This window comes from Patagioenas fasciata, chromosome 1, assembly GCF_037038585.1.
Source record: "Patagioenas fasciata isolate bPatFas1 chromosome 1, bPatFas1.hap1, whole genome shotgun sequence".
Lineage (NCBI taxonomy): Eukaryota > Metazoa > Chordata > Aves > Columbiformes > Columbidae > Patagioenas > Patagioenas fasciata.
The window spans coordinates 200,764,609-200,787,668 of NC_092520.1; the positions used below are offsets into that span (position 1 = coordinate 200,764,609).

General features: G+C 40.1%; 1 protein-coding gene across 4 annotated transcripts in view; it reads left to right on the forward strand.

Moving 5' to 3' along the window:
- ATXN7L1 (ataxin 7 like 1) overlaps positions 1 to 23,060 on the forward strand; it is a 114,270-nt gene that overhangs the window by 49,296 nt on the left and 41,914 nt on the right. The gene's annotated exons all lie outside the window — the stretch shown is intronic.

Sequence of the window (23,060 nt, forward strand, 5' to 3'; positions counted from 1 at the left end):
GCTTTACTAATTGTGTAACTAAAGAATTTTTAATTATTTTTAATCTAGTTTTAGGTCTGAGATCGATGGTTGATGGTTTCATTTTTTTAATTCCGTTTGTTAGGAGGAGGATTGGCAGGGAGGAGTTTGCTTTTTCCTCAAAATATTGAAGCTGGAATACATGTGTCTGAGCTGAAACATGTACCAGTAATTGGCCAACAATACTGAAAAGATCTGCGTGGATAATAGGTGTTTCAGATTGCTTTACTGTGTGCTTGATGGGGATCGGATTGCATGAACTGTGGAGCTGGTGCATCCTTGTGTGTGCTTTACACTCAGGCTTGCAGTAGAATTGTGGGTGTCCATATGAGCCTCAAGACAACTTTTTCTCATTCTGTGACTCAAGGTACATGAAACCTGTATGATATAAGTAAAAAAAATGTGTTTGAATTTGGCTAGCACAACAAAGCATTATTTTGGGATTTAAATACATTTTTTTGTCACTCTGTAATGCCGGCATTTAGTGGGAATGCTGAAATGAGCAGTAAAGCTTTTCGACATTTTTCTCATGGTCAGGAAAGGCGCAGGCGGGACCAGACAGTTAAGGCTTTGGAGAAGGGCACAATTTAGTAAGATGAGTATAGAAATGGTGCGTCCAAAAAAATGAACCTTTACAGTAAAGATCTGGTGCTTGTCATTGTGGTGCTAAACAATTTTGTGGATGCACTGTTATTTTGAATTAAATGGAAACTTCAGAGCTATGAGGTCCTGTGGAAAGGATTCTCAAAACTTAGCTATATGCTATGTGAAGAAATACCTCCTTTTTTGGTTTGTTTTTAAACCCGCAACAAACAGTCATTTCCTGTCCACCTTCATAATTGATGTGCATCATAACCCTCCTCTGTTGTCACTCGTCCAGTCTGACAAGTCTAAATCTGTCTAATTGTCACCCTTGTAGAGATTCTCCATGCCTTTGCTATGTGCTTTTTTGTGTGGTTTTGTTTGTTGGTTTGGTTTCGGGGTTTTTTGTTTGTGTTTTTTTGTGTGTGTTTTGTTTGTTTGGGTTTTGGGATGTTTTTTGGTGGTTTGTTTGTTTGTTTTAATCTTGTCCAAGTCTTCTAAACCATTTTTGAAAGGAGGGAAGCAATGGTATGATAGACTATATTCCTTGCCTAACATTTGGTCTGACTTTTTGACCACTACAGGTGACTGAGATGATAATTTCATAGAACTGTTACAAGACCAGTGTCTCACTACTGTGTGATAATAATTCAGAGACCATCATTTTGTAGATAAAGTTAAGATTGGTTTCTTCTTCCATGTCTGTCACTTTACATTTCTCTACATGGAATTTAATTTACTATTTTATTATACCATTCAGTAACGTTAGGTCTTTCTGCAGTCTACTCATTCTAATCCTTAGTACTCTGAGTAGTTATATACCAAAGGTCTTGTTCTCTCACTAACCACTTTATTTTTTGGATTGTTTCTGATTATGTTGAATAGTTGAGGCCCCAGTGCAGCCCCTTGCTGCATACCAGTGCTGAAATTCTTTCTGTGAGGACCATTTTTACCCTCCTTTCCTTGCCCTGTAAGTAGTTTCTTAGCCATCAGGTGGGGGGCTGGAATGCTCCTTCCCATCTCACAGCAGCTCCAGCGTTTGTTGGGTCAGTGGTAAGTACTATGTGTCCTGAATACAAAATAACCTGAAGGACAGGGAGGATGCTCAGACAGCAGTTACCAGCAGCGAGTTGGTTGGCAAAGCCTGGGCGTTCCTTTATGACTTACTTGTCCATCTCAGGTCAAAGCAATGCTGCAGTGAGCAACACGCCTAGCAGAGTTTGGGGGCTTTTTAAGGGAACTGGAAATAGAGGCAGGTCAGGATATTTTCATATCCAGTCCGTGTGGTATTCTCACTCCAATTTATTTTTATAAACTAGAGAAACAAAATCACAAATACTGGACTACCATGTCTCACAAATATGAGTAGTTTTGAGATCACTCCAATACCAATTCAGTCACTCCCCAATTTTGGACATCTTGGAAACAGTCAGTCAGAAAGCTTTTATCTTGCAGTTACCAAGTCAAGTGAAGATGCTGCGTGTCCACGCTCAGAGGCCGTTCCTCCTTGACACTCTGTGCCAGTTTTATCCATGTGATTTGCTGCCTTCCCATCACGATTCTCTCTGAGGACTCGCAGCAAATGGTTGTAGAGAGTCATAAGGGGGAAAAAGCTGCTTCTGCCCTGATTTGAGGATGCCTGGTCATCTTGAGCCTGTCGATGTCCTGTTTGCTCTTTGTGTGATATAAAGTCAAAATATAAAGGCAGATTTTGGAAATGCAGGCACAAAAAGGTGAAGTACCTTCCTCCCTTGCATTTCTGAGATCAGTGTCAGTGAAACCTGGCAAAGTTGGCTTCAGTCTCTGCTTTGCTTTCATCCGCAGAGAGGATTCAAGTTACTCTGTGGTCCCTGTGCTAGGACAGTTTTATTTCCAGTTGCTTATCATGTGATGCAGTTATATGTGAAGGAATTATTAATTTCTTGCCAGCATTTGCACCAGAAACTCTGTTTAAGCAGACAACTTGGTTTGTTTTTTTTTTTTAAACTCACAATTCTAGCTAGATAGTATCATTGAGATGAAACAAAGTTCAAATAAATGATACATAGACCTTCAATATCAGTTTTGAAAGAGAGCTATAGAAACAAATGTATTCCACTGAACACTTAAAAATGGAGCTAGCTTGATGCAGGACTTTTTAAAACCGTTATTAATTGAGGTTTTGTTCCACAGTTCTATTTTATAAAACTAAAAGATTTTCAATTTTTAAACTATCTTACTTTAATGTCATTTTAATAGAATTGCATTGTGTCTTGGTTTGGGTTTTTTTTAAGTTTTATGTTTAAAAAAGTCAATCTAACCCTACATTATTTTATTTTTTCAAAACATACAACACAAAAAGAAAATACAATGTAATTATTTTCTTCAATGCTTAAGTAAAGTTAGAATATCTGTTGGAAAGTTCTGATTAATGGCAAGAGAATATACGTACACCAGCTGACTCTTCGCGGTCAGAGTTGCATAATATTAACTGTTAAGCAAGTAAAACAGGTGATGCTTTTGCGTATTTATGATCTAACAAAACTGTAATCTCTGCTGCTGCATCGTGTCACACCTTTATTTGCAGCCTGCTCTTCCTCACCTTTGGAAAATACAAATGTTCTCCACTCAGATGTACACAAACAGGAGCTTGAGGGGTCTGCCTTTACTTTCATTTTATGAGAAAATCATATCAAAAATAATTACAGCCTTCTTAGTTTCAATTAACATAATAATCTGAAACTTGTGTGTGTGTCTGTGTGAGAGGCAGCCAACTGGAGATCTGACTTGGGAGGGTTCATGGCTGTGAAGGAAATGAATGCAGAAAGCCTGGTCTGACTCAGCTTTGTAAAGTGGACCTTTGGAGTTACATTGGATGCCAAGGTAGCGTTTTCTTTATGGTGGTCTTGTATTTTTCATGCAAGCTTTAGAGCTGTCATTTTGTGTTCTTATGTGGCTGTATAGCATATGCTTAAAAAACTCATATTAATGTTAATTTGTAAGGTATAAGTTACAATTATTTAATCACAAGTTTTCTGAGCAGTCCAGATAGAAAAGATCTGAAAGTGCTCATTGAAATGCATCTTCTGTCTCCTCTAAAACTGAATATAATATCAGTATGGTGTCTTTTTTTGATACACACGTGTCTGTGAAGCCAATAGAATTGATGTTTGTTTTGCTGCCAATAGAAAACGTATTAAGTAAGTGCAGCGGGTTGTGACACAGGAAGAGGTCAGACTCTTGCTTCATTCAAAGAGGAAGCTGCTCCTCCTCAGCGTTTGTGTTGCAAATCATGCTGGGCTTTTAAAGGCTCGATTTCACCCTGCCTGGCCCTCTTTTTTTTCTTCTTTTCCCCCCTCTAAACTACAATTATTTTTCTTAGTGCAGTTCACATAAGAAGTTTACACTGGATAAGACAGCATCAGTATTGACCTATGTGGGTTTTACTGGTTAAGCTTTGCTGTTCTCGTTTTTCTGATGTGCTTCACTTTCAAGCTCAGCTTCAGCTGAATCACACGGATCATCCCAGTTGTCTTTTAAAAAGTTTGTGGGAGATCAGTTTCTTCTTAAGTAATTCAACCCTTCAAGCTGAAGGAGGACCACAGGGATAGCAGACGCATGTTACATTATGCAGGTATAACTGACGCCTTTGAGATCCTCTTGGTTAGCAAGATGTGTGCGAGTCTTGTTTTGGGATAAATGGTTTTGGGGCTCTGAGTCTGCAAGGTTTCTGTCAAGAACTTCCATGGAAGTTCTCTATGATTTGGTCCATTTGAGCAGCCGCAGTGCTGAGCCTGTGCCATTCCTTGCGTGCTCAGGAGATGAACTGGTGAACATTGTGTTGGCAGATGCTACTTTTTGCATTCTTAGAGACTGCAGTGGATATGCTAAGTGTCTGATTGCCATCATCTAAAGATAATTCTGGAAATCTTGAAACATTGTTTATTTTTGTTGTTTAAAAAATTAATTATACCTATTTGCAAAAACTAAAGGCTGGTTTTTTTACTAAGAACAAGAAGTTTAATTAGAGCATCTAGAAATATGCATAAGAGGTATTGTTGGGTGAAGCTGTAGTAATTAATAACTTGTTTAAAATGAAGAATGACAGCTATGCTGAGTGTTGTATAGGAAGCTGTGCTGTGGCTTAACATACCTTTTGTCTGTTGATTTCTCTGTAAAATGGAAGATTGTTGACATTATGAGAATTGATGTAATTACAAAAGATGAGATTTTATCATGTGGGCTTTGCACATGTTATCACGTGGTACAGACATGAAGACCTAGGCTTACCTGTCATTAGGTGAAGACAGTATAGACAGTCATTCACTATTAGCTTTACGTGAGTGAAGGCAAAAGGAATTTTCATATAATTACACTGACATTTAGCACTTTATTTCAATTATTAACGAAAAATACTACAAGAGGAAAGGCTGAGCAGTTATTTGTTTTGTTGCCTTATATTTTCATTACAATGTAAGAGTATCTGCTTTACCTTCCCTGCGAGCGTCCCTTGGTATGCAGTGCCTCTCCCACACTGTGGGACTCGACTGTGGCCAAGCAGCACCTCTCCCCATTACTCATCGTTGCCTTCCCTAGTGCTGTGTGCACGAGAGGAATTCTCTAAAGCAGTTTCTCACAGTTCATTTTTTAAAGATTATTTCATAATACATCATTACGCTAGCACCTTCTCGTAAGCATGGACCAAATGCTGCTCCAAAAGCCCAAGCAGTTTCATGTGGAATAAAAAGATACACTACAAATAAATCACTACTTATTTCCTTTAATCTTGTTTCAAAATTGTTTGACTTTTGCCATTCAGACACAGCTTCCATTCATGTGTTTGGGAAGCTTTTGAAAGCGTATGAATGGTAATTTTCCCAGTTTTTCTGGAATTTAACATAGTTAACTTCCAGCAATGTCTGCAGCTGGCTGCCTAATAAAAATAACTTGCATTCCTAGAAACGTTAGATTGTACTGATGGCAAAAATGACTAAGTAATTTTAAAATTTAACCCATACTATTACATTAAAATATATTTTGCCTTAGTTGATATTAATCTAAAGTAAAAGATAAACTGCAGTGATGTTTATCTTTAATAGTGTTATCATTAATATTGTGGGAGGGGCCATACAGTTGGGTATGCTTTTTAGACCTCCTGCACCTATTGAAACCTTTGAATTTGTGTTTTTAAGCTCAGAAAATTGTTCTTGTTCCAGGGACTGTGTAAATACAGTGTTCACAGTCCAGGTCCTCTGTCTCAGAGTCCTTTATTCTGGGTACTGCAGAGATTCATGCTTAGGAGTCCTTCGTCAGCCCTGGACCTCTGCATGTTTGAACTGCGTACGTACTGGCAAAGCAACCCGTCATTTAACAGTGATTGTCATCACTTGGTCTAATCCACACTCAACCACTGTTGAAAGCAATTTTTGCTACTACTTATCATTAATAGTGTTACTATTGATGTGAATTAGCCATTTACAAAAAAGTTCTTATATTGTAGCAGTTTACTTCTTTGATTGCTCCCCACTTATTCTTACATTATCAAAAGGCTTCCTGATGTCTGCTGCTTTAGTATTCTCCCTTAATGTATGCAATATTCATATAGTGTTGCAAGAAATGCAATAACTACTTTGTGGTGCAAATGAACATTTACACCTTCGTACCTAACAGTGTTACACTGCCTTTCATACTGTTTTGTTGGGTTTTTTTGGTGGACAACCTATGGTTTATTTATTCTATGCTGACTTACTGGTTTTAGTATTGTGAAACTTTGTTTTAATGTAGAACTTAATTTTAATGTAGTGAGTTTTTTTAAATTCTCAATTTAACTTGAAAAATTAGTTTTAATTAACTAAGAGAGAAAGCAAACAGTGCAACTGTTGTATTTCCAGTTCATCTTATATTTGAAAACTTCGGGGCAAATTAAAATGCAAAATGTTTTTAAGTTTAGGTTCTAGAGAATTTTCAGTGGCACGATTAGAGTTCGTTCGTTCTTTCTTTTTTTTTTTTTTTTGTAATGGAATGTTTTAGTCTCACAAGGAAGGTACTAATACTATGATAGCATTGAGTCCTAAGTCTAGCAAGGGGCACTGAGAATAGACACATTATAACAAATTCCCTGTGCCTCTGGGTTACTTCTGTAATGCTCTTAGGTATGTAAAAGTCATAAAAGTAGGTCTGCAGTGTCAAGTAGGCTCAGCAGCTCTGAGTTATTCTGGTGGTTTGTTCTTGGAAATGAAGCACACTGTTTCTTGGTGATACACAGAAATAATGAATGAAGAGGTTTTTTCCTTTTGTTTCCGGTTCATTACAGACTCCTGATCATGTTTCCCAAAATATTACTGTATGAAGAGTTAGTTACTCATTCTAACCACATTTATCGTGTCGTCTCTGCAGTATGAAGGCCATAACCAAAAGCAGTGGGGTTAGCTAAGACCAGCCAGTGTGGTACAACCATCAGGCAATTGATGCCAGACTGTTAACACTGCCATCATTTCCCAAAATAATGCTGTTATAAACAGCACAGCGGTCAGTGATGTTTTGTGGGAATAAACTGTTCGTAGGTTGGAAGCAGCAAAGACAGGTTGGAGTCTCAGCAGTGAGAGCAGCCCCAGGTCCCGAGGTGCAGAGCTCTGCAGCAGGCACTGATTGCCGAGACAGTCTCAGGCCTTGGAAAATAAGCAAAACCCTGTTTCAACAGCAGCAAAACCTTCAGCAGCTTTGAAACGTCATCGACTCTCCAGGATGATTTCTCTGTTGGTGACATCGGTGCCCTTTTTACAGCTCTGTTGTCTGTCACTGTGCCAGGTTATCATAGAACCATAGAATCATTTCAGTTGGAAGAGACCCTCAGGATCATGGAGTCCAACCATAGCCTAACCTAACTCTAGCACTAAACCATGTCCCTAAGAACCTCGTCTGAATGCCTTTTAAACACCTCCAGGGATGGGGACTCCACCACTGCCCTGATCAGCCTGTTCCAATGCCTGACAACCCTTTCCGTGAATAAATTTTTCCTAATATCCAATCTAAATCTCCCCTGGTGCAACTTGGGGCTAAGCTCACCTGTCAGGGCAGCAGGTGAACTCCAGAGATGGTGCAAGGGAAAAGCAGGGAGAATGCATGGCTGGAGTAGCACTTACAGAGGGAACAGCAGCAGCAATTAATTATTAAATCAGCTCTGCCTGTCTTATCTAAACTACAGTCTTAAAAGCATATCTTTTGAAAAGGACACCTGACCTTGAAGATGAAAGATTTGCTGTTTGAATTAATCTTAAAGTGGTGTTTTTCTGGGCTATGCCTGTTTGAGTATTTTTTTGGTAATTGGTATCTACAGAGTGTTGATCTAAGAATTGGTGGCAGCAACTGTGCAACTTGCAGTGTGTTTTTGCAGTCCTGTCAAAACATGCATACCCACAGGACGTGAAAATTGTGTGAATTTAATTTCAGTCTACATCACTGATCCTAATGTGAGACTGAGAAACTAATTGAAATAAAACCTTTATTATTATAGTTGAATTAAGTCAGTAAGAGATACCAACTAGTACCTGGGATTATGGAATCTCATAGCTAAGAAATGTAACGTTGGGATGCTTGTAAAGATGTATGTGGCGCTGCACACATCAAGCAACTAATTTGTTTGCTTCAGGTCGTTCAAGGACACGTTAAAGGACACTTTTCCATGTAACTCCTTAAGGAAGCAATATGTGTATGAGGACAAAAGTAGTAAACTTAGGAAACCACTACAACATACAACAGCATTTCTCCTATAAGAAATACTATTTTTGCGTATTTTCCATGTGCATTCATTAACTCTACGTATCATTTAATATGTAAATATTCTTTCAAAATATTCAAAAGCTTTCTGAGCTCTAAAGCGGTGGAAAAAGTTGTATGAGAGAAGTACTGAAGGATCTGTTGTCTCCATGAGCTTGCTTGAAGAATTGCAGGTGTAAGTGTTGGAGGGGGAATGTTTGGTTGGGTTTGGGTTGGTTTTATTTGGTTATCCTAGAAGCAGGTAAGCATGATGCTGCACCCGTAGTGATACTGCTAAACCCCATGGTGAGGTGCCCAAGTGTTCGATGTCATTATTTATAAACAGTTGAGAACGAGGACAGTTTTTTTCATATGACTGTATGATATTAACTGTAGTTACATTTTGATCACTTCTTTGTACTTCAGCTTGCTTAAGTTGTTTAGGTTAGAAGTTTTACAGCAAGAAAACTGTGTTCAACTTGAAATCGAAAAAAAAAAAATCTTAATTTTGTTGTTACAATACTTCATTTTTAATAAGAGAAACTTGTCTCTGAGGAACTCCTAGGGGTCACAGCCAAGAAAGAAAAGCCGCGTGATAGACATTAAATAAGTACTTTCTGAAAAGATGACGTTTTTCCTAAAAAAGCAGATGGTAGGTTGTCTTTTTCTTACACTATTGTGGTATTTGAAGCTGATATTAAAATGTTACTTGTATGCGTATTGACATCTAAATGGGCAATAGCTTCTTGGCCTGGATGAAGAACAAAAAGAGGGAGAACTGTGTTTGTCATACGTCTCCATAGGGGAAGGGTGAGGAGAACCTTGTGCAAGAACTGACTGCAGTCAGATGAAAGGGACAGGACTGGTTGTTCCTTATCTGAAATACGGACAAATCTCAGATAGGGCAAGCGGGAAAAAAAGGGAGTACCTCGACATACAGATATATCTCAGGCCTTCTAGCCTAATTTACGGATTTAGGAGTGAACTGTGTAGGACTAAGGCACTCCTCAGTTAAACCCGCATGTATTACTTGTCTACCTTCTTGTTTCCAAGAGGTTAAAAAAGAAGCCAGAATGCTGTGGCCTTTCTGGTGGAGCTGCTGTGAAAATTCAGGGCGGCTGAGGCATCACTCTGATCTGTAGGGTAACGTTAGCATAACTGAGCGTCTGCCAAGCACCACTTGTTAGTTGGGACTTTGTACTTTTCCTCAATGCAACAACAGTTGTTGGATTTGTTTGTGAAGGTCTATGATGCTTTAAGATTTGCAGGAGTGTTTTATAGGCCGCATACACAGCTTCGTAGTGTTTGTTTCTGAAAATGGATCAGATGCTTGGTCTGTTGGAGTTGTTGAGTCAGGACATTTGGGATTCACAGAAATTTGGGTCCCCTCTCCTATTTTCTGCTAAATATGGTTTAGATGAGATACCTGTGGTTGTTTTTACCAGCCATCTGCGGAAACAATCAGCTAGAGTTTTGGAGATTCTTCTGAAATAATCTCTGCGGGCAAAATCAATACAATTTTGGCTTTCTCAAGTGCTCAGTGTTACACCTCTATAACACCCCTCTTCTGTCCTTTGGTGCCGAAATATCCATGGCACTGAAATAAAAGAAGCTTGATTTGGACCACAGAGTGAGATTAATATACAATTACAGAAAACCCCAAACACTTCATACAGCTGCCATAAGTGCTGGTGTTTTGTTTCTCTGTTGGGTTAATTTTTTTGCCTGAAGTCTGTTCTGTTGGTTTTGCTGGTGCTGAATTGCTGAAGCTGCAGCCTTGTTTCTAGGGGGGGAAAAAGACCCTGCATGTTGACCTACCTAGCAGTATGAGGAAACAAAATTAAATTTGGCATTATTTTAGGTCTGAACAACTTTAGCAAGAAATGTGTACTCCCAACAGATTGGACTCTTGTTTCTGCATTTTGAAGCTTTAGTCCCAGAACTCATTCCAGACCAGGCGGTCTCCATGTACTGGGTACTAAGAAATGTCCCCAGGTTCAAACAGCTTCAATGTGCAAGCTGTCTGATTGTGCCAGTGTCCATCAGGAAAGCAATTAATATTTTCATTTGGGGCCTCCTATTGAAAATTGTATGGAAATAGTCTTCTGATGCACAGCACAAAAAAGTTGCTATAAAGTGCTGTTGGCACGTGACTCTTTTTTTCAGTAGAGACAAAACCAGCTCCATCTGTCCAAAAGTAGCTACAGAGATTAGATGTTTTCTTTTCAAGGTAGTCTTAAAAACACCCGGACGTTCTACCTTTGTGCTGACATCAGACAAATTAATGTCTGTATCTAGGCATTGGTAAATAGGCAGTCTCTTGAATGTTTTTATGTAGTATTGCTATTACCAGAGCCACATTCATAGCCTCCAAAAAGCAGGTTACAAAGGAATCACTCTTAGCTGCTCCTTATGTCTTAATTAAAGTTGGGTGAGATGAGCAGAGAGGGTGATCCTTTAGAAAAAAACAGCCCTTTTTTCCCCCTTGTATTACCTATAATGAATTGTACTTCTAAGTATTGGCTTGCTTTGTTCTCTACCTTTTTACAGATTGTGGCTTCTGTAGCTAAAACATCTGTATTAAGAATCTAGACTTAGAAAATAATTATTTACTGTGCAGTATTTTCTCTGTATGAGTGCAGAACGTGTCTGTCATGGGCACATTGGCACCTCTGTTAGTATTACATCATATAAAGAAAACCATTGACAAGAACTTAATCCATGAGGTAAATGTCCGTGGTCTTCATCTCAACTGAAGAAGGCCTTTATATTTGAATAAATGTCTTGATATTTTTGCTAAATTCCCCTTTTTAGATTGAAGATGAAAGCATTAGTTATTAGTTCCTGAAACATTCTGTTCAGGTGATCTATCCATGAATCACTTGGGATGCCTAATATTAAGATACAGAAAACTGTTGACATCCTAATTGTATCTTAAATGAAATCTAACATTAGCCATGCTGTTCAGAAGATGGATTTTATTTTCAGATAGTGAAAGCATCAATTTGAATTTACTTCTGCTAGGTTGTTTGTATGGTTACTATGCATCCCGCCCCCATATTCTGGTTGTTTTGTTTCTACATGGAAGTTAACCCTTCCTTACCATTACCCTGTGTTATATTTTAAACATTCAGAACCATGCAATGACTTACTGACCACTCAAGACCTGTGATGTGACCTTTATCACACGCTCACGTGAGGCAGCAATCGACACTCACTTTGCAGCAGCCTTGCAGTCCCGTGGATCCCCAGGATTATGTGTTACAGCATGCTCTGACAGCTGCTCCGCTGGCACCAGCCTCAGACGTATAAATAGGCATTAGCAGTGTCTAACATCTTAGCCGTGAAATGATGGAGGTATGCAACACAACCCATCGTTTCTTTCAGCCTTCAGTTTCCCAGCTTTGCTGGAGCTTTTTATGAGCATGTATTTTTGCTGGATTTTTTCCCAGTCAGTTTTAAACTTAACTGTTTGTCTTATTACTTATTTACATGTTGATATTACCTATTATTTCTATACCTATTTCTTGTTTCTCTTCAGCTCATTTCTCTTTCCATGATTTATTTTGTTTCATTATTCCTAGGCTTCAGTGATTGCCTCTTCTGTGAGGCGTGTATACCTGCAGTGTATGCTTCTGTACAGAGACATCCCGGAAGCATTCAGGATTATTTTGCTTAGATAGGCTCATGGCCCAAACATATAATCTGTTTTATTTTTTACTTCAAGCCCCACGTTCAAATTAAAACAAACAAACAATCACCAAAATACCCACAAACCAACCGGTTATGCACCTTTTAAGATCCATTGGCTAAATTTATGGACTCCATTTTGGGTCCAGTAGGTCAGGATGTCTTGAATCCAGTTGAAACCACTGCCAGAAGGACCCACAGTGCCCACTGAAGAGCTTGCTTACCGTGACTAATCTTTGAGAAGGTTGGTTCTGTGTTTTCACACTCCCCATGCACTTTCTCTCCTCTTCCAAGGCCTCAGGCAGATGATTCTGTGATTAAGAGACTTGAATAAATTTGGGCCATTCCCACTCCTGCCCCACTGGGATCCCTGGGGAGGGTGCACAGCTGGGGAATGCAGCACACCAGAGAATGTCTTCCAGCTTAATTTCCTGGGGAACACTGCTCCATACACGTGTGCAAAATAGACAGAATTTAATCCTGAAACATTTGTAAGTACCATATGATGTGAGCTCGCATTTGTCAATGTGTTTCATGTTGGACACAGCTCTGAGAATAAATTAGCATTTAAACTGGGGTCCCATACTGGTTTGCTGCAAATTGATGGTTTGGGCTGATTTTAGTGGACAAGCCAACAGCTACTCAGCTGCAAGAAGAGTTGCATGTATGCGGGAATAGCCAAGGAGCTGCCTTTTGAATGTGATTGGAACAAATTACTTGTAATGGCATCAGATAAGCATTAAACATACTTCCATTCCAAATCTTGCCAGTTATGCCAAAGGAAGTATTTCCATTTAACAGGGAACCAATCATTTCCAGCAGCTGGCTGTGGGTTTGGGAGGGGGATGCATGAACATGCTGCAACTAAGCTCAGCTTGTTGATGCAGCCTTTTATTTTGGGTGATGGTAGCTCTGATATCTGTGCACCAGTGAGTAAAGAGTACTTGTAAGAGGAAAAATAGGTGATGAAGATAAATAGGTGATAAACAACTTCATGTTTATCCAGCGGCTGACTCGAACAGGATCTTAATTCTGGGTCCACTGGGACACCACTGTGTAAAAATCAAATAGAGTCTGAGAAGCTTAGCTTTTAATTCCCGGTTCCCATGCATTATTCCGTGGAGTTCGGCAAGTGCTGGAGCCTGGGAGAGGCGGACGGAGCGTGTGACCTCGCTGGGGGCGGCTGAAGCTGACGGGCTGCTGGCTCCTTTGCTGAAGGACTCGCGCCCTGCAAGCCTTCCTCAACTGAATCGGGAGTTTTGACAACTTTTCAGGAGAATAATTGAGTACCAAGCGAAACAGGGTTTTCACGACAAAAAAAAATCTTGTACAATCCTGAACTTTTTGCTGCTTGGGCTTTTCCTGCTCGTCGCGTCGAGTCGGGAGGGTTAAAAACCAAAACAAAACACAAACAACAGGCTGTCGCCCCCGGGAGCATCCGCCAGTAAGTGCGTGTGTTGTTTCCGGAGCGCTGCCGGCGGGCCCGGGAGGGGGAGCTCCCGGCCTCTCCCCGGCCCGCAGGGCCAGAGCGGCCGCGGGCTCCGGGCGCCTGTCTCCGCGGGGGGGCCCGTCAGCACGGCGGGGATTGTGCCGCTCGGGGGGTGCGTTGTGCGGCGGGGTCTGGGTGTGAGTCCGGTCGCTGAGGGCCCGGGGTTGGCTTGTTGCCACCGAGGCCAGGAGGCGCGGGAGAGCTGCGGCGGGAGCCGTGCGGGGTTACAGGGCACAGCTGTTGCTGGAGAGGAACATCCACGGGTTTGGATACCTGTGTGGTGTGGAGGGAGGCGGCGGGTATCTCAGGGTTGTCAGCAACTCCTACGGCCTCCAGTCCAGCCGAGTCGGTAAAGGACACAAGGGGACCTTTACAATTCCCGCCCCGGGAGGTTTCTCCTGGGCTGAGCTTTGTGCAGCCCTTAAGGCCAAGCACAGCTCTGGCCTGAGGGACTAACTGTGGCAATGCCTTCTGAGGACTGAAGACCTTCTAAGACTGGGCTGATGGTCTAGAATTATGTAAGTGAGCAAATCAGAACTAGATATATGAAATGGGGGAGGGAAAAGGGGAGAATAGTATTTCATTACTTTAGCATAAAGGGATCAAATAGATTTAATTAATTACCCTCAGATCAGGAAGTGCCAATGCTGAAACTTCAAGCATTACCAGAACTTTGACCCTTGCTTATCTGTATTTTTTTTTCCCTGACTATATCAGCACACTGTTGTGCAAATATGATAACTTATGTTATTTACAGTCTTGAAATCTAATATATTCTGTGATTTTTATTTGCACAAATCTACACAAATTACTGCAAAGATATTTAACTTATGAGCAGACACTAAGATCCATTTGCAGCCACTTCGGAAAAGTTAAAGAAAAACAGAGGCAGGTAACTAGAAACTCAGCTAGATCCATATATGCAAAGAACTTATTGTGATTTCTCCTTTACGGATTGTATGTATATGTATGTTCTATGTTTTGCTCTGCCACATACATTTCACGTGTGACAATGTGTTAAAAGATAGTATGAACTGTGTCTGATTACACTGGTAATAAGTAGTGGTTTAGAAATATGTAATAAATAGGGTGTGGTTTATTTTGGTTTTATTAATGACATGACAGTGCTACCAAAGCAGTTTAAACACAATGTGCCACTGTAATGGGAAACTGCTGAGTCTTGAATTAGCAGCTGTCAACTTTTTAATGGACTCCTTTAAATATATTCCGTCGAGCTTTTTAAAAAAAGAACAAGGCAATTGCTCAGCATTTGCTTTTGGAAGCTTTGATATGGTTCTAGATGTGTCGGTTTAAATTAAAAGGAAGTGAGTACTTTTGTGATACTGAATTATTCTTTAAATATATCTGATCTCTCTCAGCATGGAGTTCTTGGAAAGAGAGGGATTACCTGCAAGCTTTAGCGGCTGTGTAGTATCAGGTTTAATGTCGGCATTACCGCTTTACCTCTGCTATGCTGTAGTATGAATTACAGCTGAATTACTTGCTGTGTGCGTGGATTACAGCCTACCTCCATTTGTGCTAATGAACTTAGGAGGAGAAAAACCTACAGTTCTTTATCTCCTTTGCATTAATTTTAAATGGTTATAACTGAAATCTAAGTGACGCTAGAAAACTTTAAATAGAGTTTTCAGGGGAAAAAAAGAAAATCTACTTGTTTAACCTGAAAACAGTGTCACTGGTGGAGGTGGTATATGTCTAAATCTGTGAAATACTATGGCTGTTAAAAGATCTCTGTTTTCTGTAAAGCTAGAAACGTCCTGAAATATCTGACCAGTACTGCTTTATATTTAATTAAAATACAAAACCATCATAGAATAATTTGTTTTAAACTTGCTATGTAACAGATTTTGACAAGTACTTATGAACATGAAGGCAGATGTCATACAGAAGTAGTCCTTATCACTATTGTATTTAATAATTTTACAGTTATCCAGGAAGGGGGAAACATGTAAGATTTGTGACATGTAAATTGGCATAAAATTATTATAAAGAGAGAGGTGCCTGATACAGCATGAATCGAGATTGCTAGTGAAAGGGGGTTCGGCAAGCCTATTTCAATATGCTGAATGTACAAGGCTGCATCTGGGGGCAGCAATACGTGCTGTACTTGCAGGACGAGAGCAGCCTCTCCAGGAAGCAGATGCTGAAAGACTCAAGGTTATTTTATACAGCGTGCCCAGTCTCTAGTCCTAGACTGTATTGCAGCCGTGTATCAATACCAGGTTGAAGCCAAAGGTGAGCCAGGAATGTTTTGAAAGGGAGGAGGACCGGAAATAGACAGTGCATCTCTGATCTGTGATGTGACGGCAGTTGCAGCATAAGGCCTGATGCCAGCTGCCACGCTTTCCTCTGGGGCCTTCGGGCCATCAAATTTCACTGTCCTTTTGTGAGTGCCACCTCTGACGTTCTCTGAAAGTGTTTTTCTGTCTCTTGCTAATCAAGTTGCTGGCTAGAATTGATATCTTGGACTGGGGGAGCAGTAATGGAGCAGAAAGTTTATCTAAGTGCAGTTCACATGCATGTGCTTGACAGGTACACAGCCAATTTACCTGGAAGTTACAGGCTGAAATTTGTTGTGGCGGTAGCCCACAGGTTCGGGTGTCTTTCTTCAAACCTTACAGCAGCTGGCACTTTCAGCAGGGCAGTGAGGTGATGCAGTGATTTTGCGTTTATGGTCTTTCCCAGATTGATGAGGTTTATGGTGGGAGGAGGGGAGCATTGACCTCATCTTGTTCCAGCAAATAAGAAGTGAAAACTTGCAAGGCTTCTGTTGATGTGAATTGTTGAATGTCTAAGAGTCTTTTGCTCCCAGTTGCTTACAGTAATTGAGTCCTTTCCCTTCTAGTGCTTGTGCTGCTGTCCTCGTTAGTATGTATTCCAAGATAAATACCATACATGACACCGGCAAATACTGTACAGCAGAAGATACGTTTTCCATTTTTGTTTGCTGAATGTTACACCTTCCAAAACACGTTAGTCCCTAATACCAAGAATAAACTTCATGTCCTAAGGTAAAACAGCAAAGGAAAGGCAATAAACCTGTAACTTCCACTGCTCTCACCTTTTAGGTAGTGGGCATGTAAGGATCTGAAATGTAAGGAGAAATAATAACAACTAAAAGTTACGGAGTTCTTTGATAAATAATATCTGTCATAGTGAATTTTGGTTTTGAGCTGTTGTTTTTTCTTGAATTATTTCTTTTTTTTTCAGACCTTAAGCAACCTGGAAAGTCAAGGCATTTGGGAACAGGGAGAAGGAAAGGAGGGATAATAGAGTTGTAGATTTAGGACCTGCAGATTTCTACAAGTGTTAAAATGATGTTCTGGTGGGATAGGTAACTCTCTTCCTCTACTTTGTCCTGCACTCTGACCCTCTGTTTCTTGCTGTCATTTGAAACCACTTGAGCAGTTCTCTGCTACATGTTGTGCTGTTCAGCATAAATAAACCTTTTTCTCTCAGTATTTAGATGCAGAAGGCAAATCCCAGGGGTGATAGCCCAGGCATGGTTACTTTTGGTTCACTGGTTAGCCATTGCTGGTTAAATGTGCTGCACTGTCTAGCTACCAATTGGCAGACTCAGCAAAAAGCTTTAGAAAAGACTTGCTCTGTGATCCAATTGCCAAATACAGAGTTTAGTTCCTCCTCTGTAATCAAGCTGGAGTCAGCTGAGTATAGCTGAGAGTTTTCATGCCAATATCCTGCTTGTTGTCCTTTCCCTGCCTCTTTGGTCAAGTGACTCCTATTGCTGGAAAAAAATAAACTGAATCTCAGACTCCTCCGATTTAGAAGTATCTCCTGTTATCTCTAAACAGTAGGATTTCTTTCAACTATAGCAGCATCAGCTTGATGAGGAGGGACAACTTCCAGAAGAGTCTAAAGAGCGTAAAGGCTCTTCTGTCTTCTGGAGTTTACTATCTCCTGACAGATGGAGAAAGGCTTCAGACCTTCAGCATGAACACAGATAGTCTGATCCAGAGGAAGCAATTGGCAGGTAGGAAGTATAATGCTGGATTTTTTCCATTTCCTTCCCTGTCTCCCTTTTTATTTCACTGTCAATTACGTTTTTGGCATTGTGGCCAGGAAAACAGCTTCAAGCTGGATTGGTATTGTCTCTTGTTGTGTTTTTCTTACAGTTAGGAAAGCACTTGTTTTCCCTTATTTAGAATATCTGGTTTAAATGACTTAACTGTAAAACATAAGTGATCTCACAGCTCAGTCGCTCTGCGCAGAGGCCATCGCAGCTGTATTTGGGTTTATTAGTGCTTGCATGGTGCCTGGCTCCTGCCTTGTCACAAGTGTCTTGTGCCTGTCTGCACCGAGCTCCCCAGGACGCAGCCCTGACGCAGCGTGGCAGGAATGCACAGAGCCCGCTCGGGCTTGACGCTGCGCCTGAGTTAATAAAACTTCTTGGGACCCAAAGTGCAGGGGTAATGCTGCAAGGCGGTGGCTTCTTCTGGAGTCTTTGCCGTTTTCGTCAGTGTTCTTGCTTTTGGAAGTGCCATACAGAGACAACCGAACTGCCTCACTTTAGATGAAAAAAAATGTCAGTCTTATGCTGAAAAAAGTTGTTGCATAATTTCTGGACCCACACTGTCCCTAGAAATATAGGAACAATTGCGCTGAGCTGCACCTAGGCTAATGAGCCCAACTGGAGCTGGTTTGTTTCTGCATCTCTGGTACAGATAATCTGGCCATGGATAATTGAGTGTTGACTCTATAAATAACCCAGGTTGAAATCCTTGTCTTAAAATTGTTTTCTCTTCTTCCAGTTAGCTTCCAAACTTACTCCCCCTGTAATCATTTCTTGGCTGACCAAAGGCTACTCTCAGCTCTTGACAAACAGATGTACTGTTTGTTCTTCCCACCTGAAGTGACATATTACACCAAGCTTGGATGAAGCCAGGTTCTAACACTATAAAAAGCCAGCTAAGCCCTAGTAGAAAATAATCATCCTAATATGTTTTACCTATGCTCCAGTTGACTCAGGTGGTTTAAATAAAAAATGACTGATACATGCTAAACATTTGATACGTTGGAAATGTTTATTGCATACTTGTTCTCAGAGATGTCCTGTTGTATATCTCCTAGTTAAACATCTTCAAAAACTGATTTCCTCTGTGTGGCCTTGCTTACAAGTTTGACTCCTAATGATCTTGGTTTGTTTGCTTACTGTCCATGTTAAAATTCACAAGAATTGTTCTGAGTTGAGCTATGCCTTGTTTTAGTGAGAAGTGATTTTTCCCCCATTGAGCTTATGTAAGTAATTATAGAAAGTAATTAGAGCTCCTCATAGGAAAAATATCATGTGTCTGCAGCTGGTGAGTGTCCACACATTTATTTCTTACTACAAGTTTTTCTAAAATAAAGTCTGTGTGTGCTTCTGAGAAGATGCACTAGAAGGTGGAACCACCTGCAGTGGATGACAGGTTGTTCAAGGCATTGCAGAGAGTAGAAGGGAAAGCTGAATTTCACAGCTGTGCTGGCACAACTGTGCCACGGTGCGGAGACTGCACCTCGATAGGTGGTTGTAAGGGAAATCATCATGGCTTTCCCCTGTGCCATTCCTGCCACATTAATACATGACAGAGGCAACATGAGAGGGTGAATAAACCTGGAATCCCTTGAATTCAGATCCATGCTCTAACCGCTGGGTAGCCTTGGAAAATATCTTTCTTCACACAGCATCTGAAACACTGACCATGCTTCAACAAATTTTGGAAGTCTTGATTTGTTATTGATTATATAATAGCTTGAAATATCTGAGTAAAGGCAGAACAGACATTTAAAATCGTAGACATACAACGCTCCACTATTCAGGACAACAATGGGAAAGCTGTTAGTATTATGAACAGGTAAATAGTTTATCCGAAACAAGTAATTTGCAATACATGAAATTCATTGCAGTGAAGAATGGTTAAGAGGCCGTTCAGAGGCGTAATGCAAAGTAGCTGTTGCTTGGACTCTCAGAGATTGGTTTGAATTTGTTTCATTCATGTGCCATTAGGCCTGAGTTTCTTTGGTTTGCAGTTAGAAGTCATAAATGATGCATGTTAAAGTAGAAACTGTCTTTTTAGATCTGAAGCTGCATGTAAATATAGAATTAAAGGGATTTTTAAGGCAGAACAGCAGATAAGAAATGCCCTACAAACCCACTTTTATATTTGGGTATGTCTTTCAATGTTGTCAGTTGTTTTGTTCTGCAGAAGGTTGAGAGTTTGGTTTCTTGTTTATAAGAGCTCTTGCATGTAGTGAGGGAACATGAACAAGTGACTTCTTCATGAATTATGTTTTGCACATTCACTTTGGAGTTTGGGTATCGCATATGGGTATTTCTGCGCCGTTCTAAATAATAATATCTATGGATAATAACGTGCCTGAAAGATGAGTGAGCTGATTTATCTAAAACAACTGGAATAACTGTACTAACAGCTACGCTGCTTTTGTAGCAGGGTTTGATGAAGCAAACTGAAACTTAGATATAAGCTTATTCAATTTTCAAAATAAAGCAGTGACCATAGGCAGGTAGATCTGTGTGATTAGTTGGATTTTCAAAAGATGTCAGAATATTCCAAAGGGATTAATTTGATGCCTGGGAATATCCATGAGAAGGGGCAAACACAGAAAACCAGGTAAAAATTTTCATGTGTACATTCAAACAAGCTTCCTAAAATGTGATAATTATTATAATAATTATGATAATAATAATAGCAATAATGCTTATGAGATTGTACCATTTTTTTCTAAGAATGTTTAACTCTTTGCCAATTTGGCTTCCAAAATACAAAGTTTCAGCGATCTTGTGAAAATCAGCAACTGTGAAGAGACGTCTTAATTCCTGTGCCCCCAGAGAACAGTATTTCATGTGGCAGTAGCACACTTGTACTGACAGCTGTCATTCATGCACCTACGGACAAGACAGAGCTTATCCTGTCTCTTCTTTGGGGAGAGCAGAGGACAGTGGATACGGGATGAATCGGTGAGGGTGCTGGGAGCTGGAGAAGCTCAGGGTAACAGAGATGGAGCAAATTTAGAGATCACACCCACAAATTAAAGCAAAAATGTTTTTCATTACTTTTCTGCTTATAAAACAGCTTGTTAAGAAATATATTGCCTGACCAGATGCTAGTTTTGGATTCCAAGTAACAGAGCTGAAAAAGCCAGAAGGTTTGACAATAGTTTTTATACAAGTCCTGCAAGGCTATTATTCGGGGCTAATTTCAGTAAAGTTACCGTTTTTGTACAAGTTTCTTCTAAGGAATGATAAAATGAGCTGGGGATGTGTTATCTTGATACTGAATGAAATCTGACATGATACTATGCACAAAACCAGACATAATTCTCCTGAAAGCGATAGCTTGTTTTCCTGGAGTCATAGTACAGCATTGTTTTTTGCCAAACCACCTCGGTAGTCCCATATCACTCTTCTATGGCCTCTCTTGTCTTATCTGTAAAAAGAAATGCCGTAATATCTGTTGGGATTAAGTAAGGCATTAAAGAACTATCAGTTTTCTGTAACAGTTTCATTATAGATGAGGAGAAACCTCTGATAAGTGTGTAAAACAATAATGTACATAAATTGCTTTTTTTGTTATTGTTTTGTAAATATCATCAAAGATGGAGATAGAGTGAAATATTGTACCTGATAAGTGTAAGTAAATAAAAATATGTATTATCAGATGACCTTGAATATGTAAGATCTGCCCAAGGTCTGGGGAAATGGGTCTGTTACACAATAGGAAACATTAGAGGATGGCAATACTGAGTTTTCCTCTATTTGCAACAGTGTATCTGGAGTAAAGTTATTTAAGTTGCGTGTTTGGAAGAATGAATAGGTGAGTTGCTTTTAAATGTCTATATTTAGTAAACTAGAGTGCTTTTCCTCTGGTTACATTTCAGTGTTAAACGTAAAGATACTTGTATCTTACATCCAACAAATAGCCAAATAAAATGTGTCTCCTCACATACAAAATCACCCACAAAATTCTTATTTGTTGGCCCTGCTTACCTTTGCTTAAAGGGAGGTGGTGTTGCTTGATTGCCAGAAATATTTTTGCATTTCACCTGATGTACCTGCTCTACGTTTAGGGCTGATAATACATTTCCTTGCTCTGAGAACAGAAAATGTGGGAATACCATTACCACTGGCCAGGGGTGATAAGATACCAGTTTGGAGGAGCCAATGTGAGAGGATGGTGAGGGTGGTATATACCCTGTGGTATATGCACTGAACATGAGGTACGAGATGGTTTTTACACTCCAGGCACATCGGGGTGTCTCAGTAGCTTCCCGCTGGATGACCAGAGCACCTCCTCCAGCACCAGGGGAAATTCCCATGCGTAAGGTCTCCTTGGAGTTTTTTTGGTAGAGTGTCACACAAAGAAGTGTGTACCTGGGATTCACTTGCTCTGTGGTTTCTCTTTTGCCTGGGGATTTTTGGCCTTGCTGAGCTGAAAAACATATATGACTTATAGTAGAGAATTGTCATTTTTTTCTGCAGTAGCAGAGTGTCTGTCAGGTGGCAAAGACTGATTACACGTGTGGAATTGTGTCATTACAAGTGATGAATTCCTACTTAAATCTCCAACTCTTTTTTAATCAAGTTAATACCCTAAATCATTAATATCCTCTTTTATAGCTGAAGAAAGAGGCCTTGACACCAGAGTTAAATCTAAATCTTCCAGATCAGTGATGTGAAGACTGACACTGTCAGCAGGGCCAGGTATTCACTCTTCCATCGTTTCCCTGTCCCTCTGATATGTCCGTCAGTGATACCTTGAATCTTCGTCTTTAGACCTCAGAATTCTTGTAAAAGAAGTAGACGAGTACCCAGCAGCTTCATTTTACATTTAGTAAATTAATTGCACTATTTGAAGCATTTTTTTGCTTTGCTGGAGTTCCGTTTGACCCTTTTTTGTGTGTGTTTTCTACCGAAGAGGAATGGAAGCATTCTGGGCAATGCTGATTGTGTGGCATTTATGGAATTTAGCCATTCTTAGGGTATTTGGCCACTTAAGAGTAATTTAGTGATATTCTAGAGATTATTCCCCCTGTCTTTTATAATTACCCTAGGAAATGCCAAGTTATCCCAGAAATAGAAGATTTTTCAGGAAAGCAGCAGGTTTGTCCCACTGTGTTAAACACAAACACCCCCCTTCTCTCCTGAATCAAGGGGAAAAAAAAAAAGGCAGCGTCTTCCTCTAAATATGCACTTGTGTTTTCTACTGCTTTTAATTCTGCACTCGGGTTCATTTCTGCAGTTACTTGAGTTGTATCAACAACCCTTTAAAAAAAAAAAAAAAAAAAAAAGAAGGGAAAAAAAACCCTGCAGCCGTTTTCAGCGCTTGTTGTTCTTGGCACAGGATCAGTTCTGGTGTCCAACTGGTAGGACCTGAAACTTGGTGCTTAACAAGTGCCTGTAGTCAAAACAGTTGGTGTGTGCGAGCGCCGATCTGGTATTTGCTGCGGCAGGTCATCTGCCTGCTTTTTTACCGTGTGCAGAATACCTAATCACGTTGCTGTGTTTCTC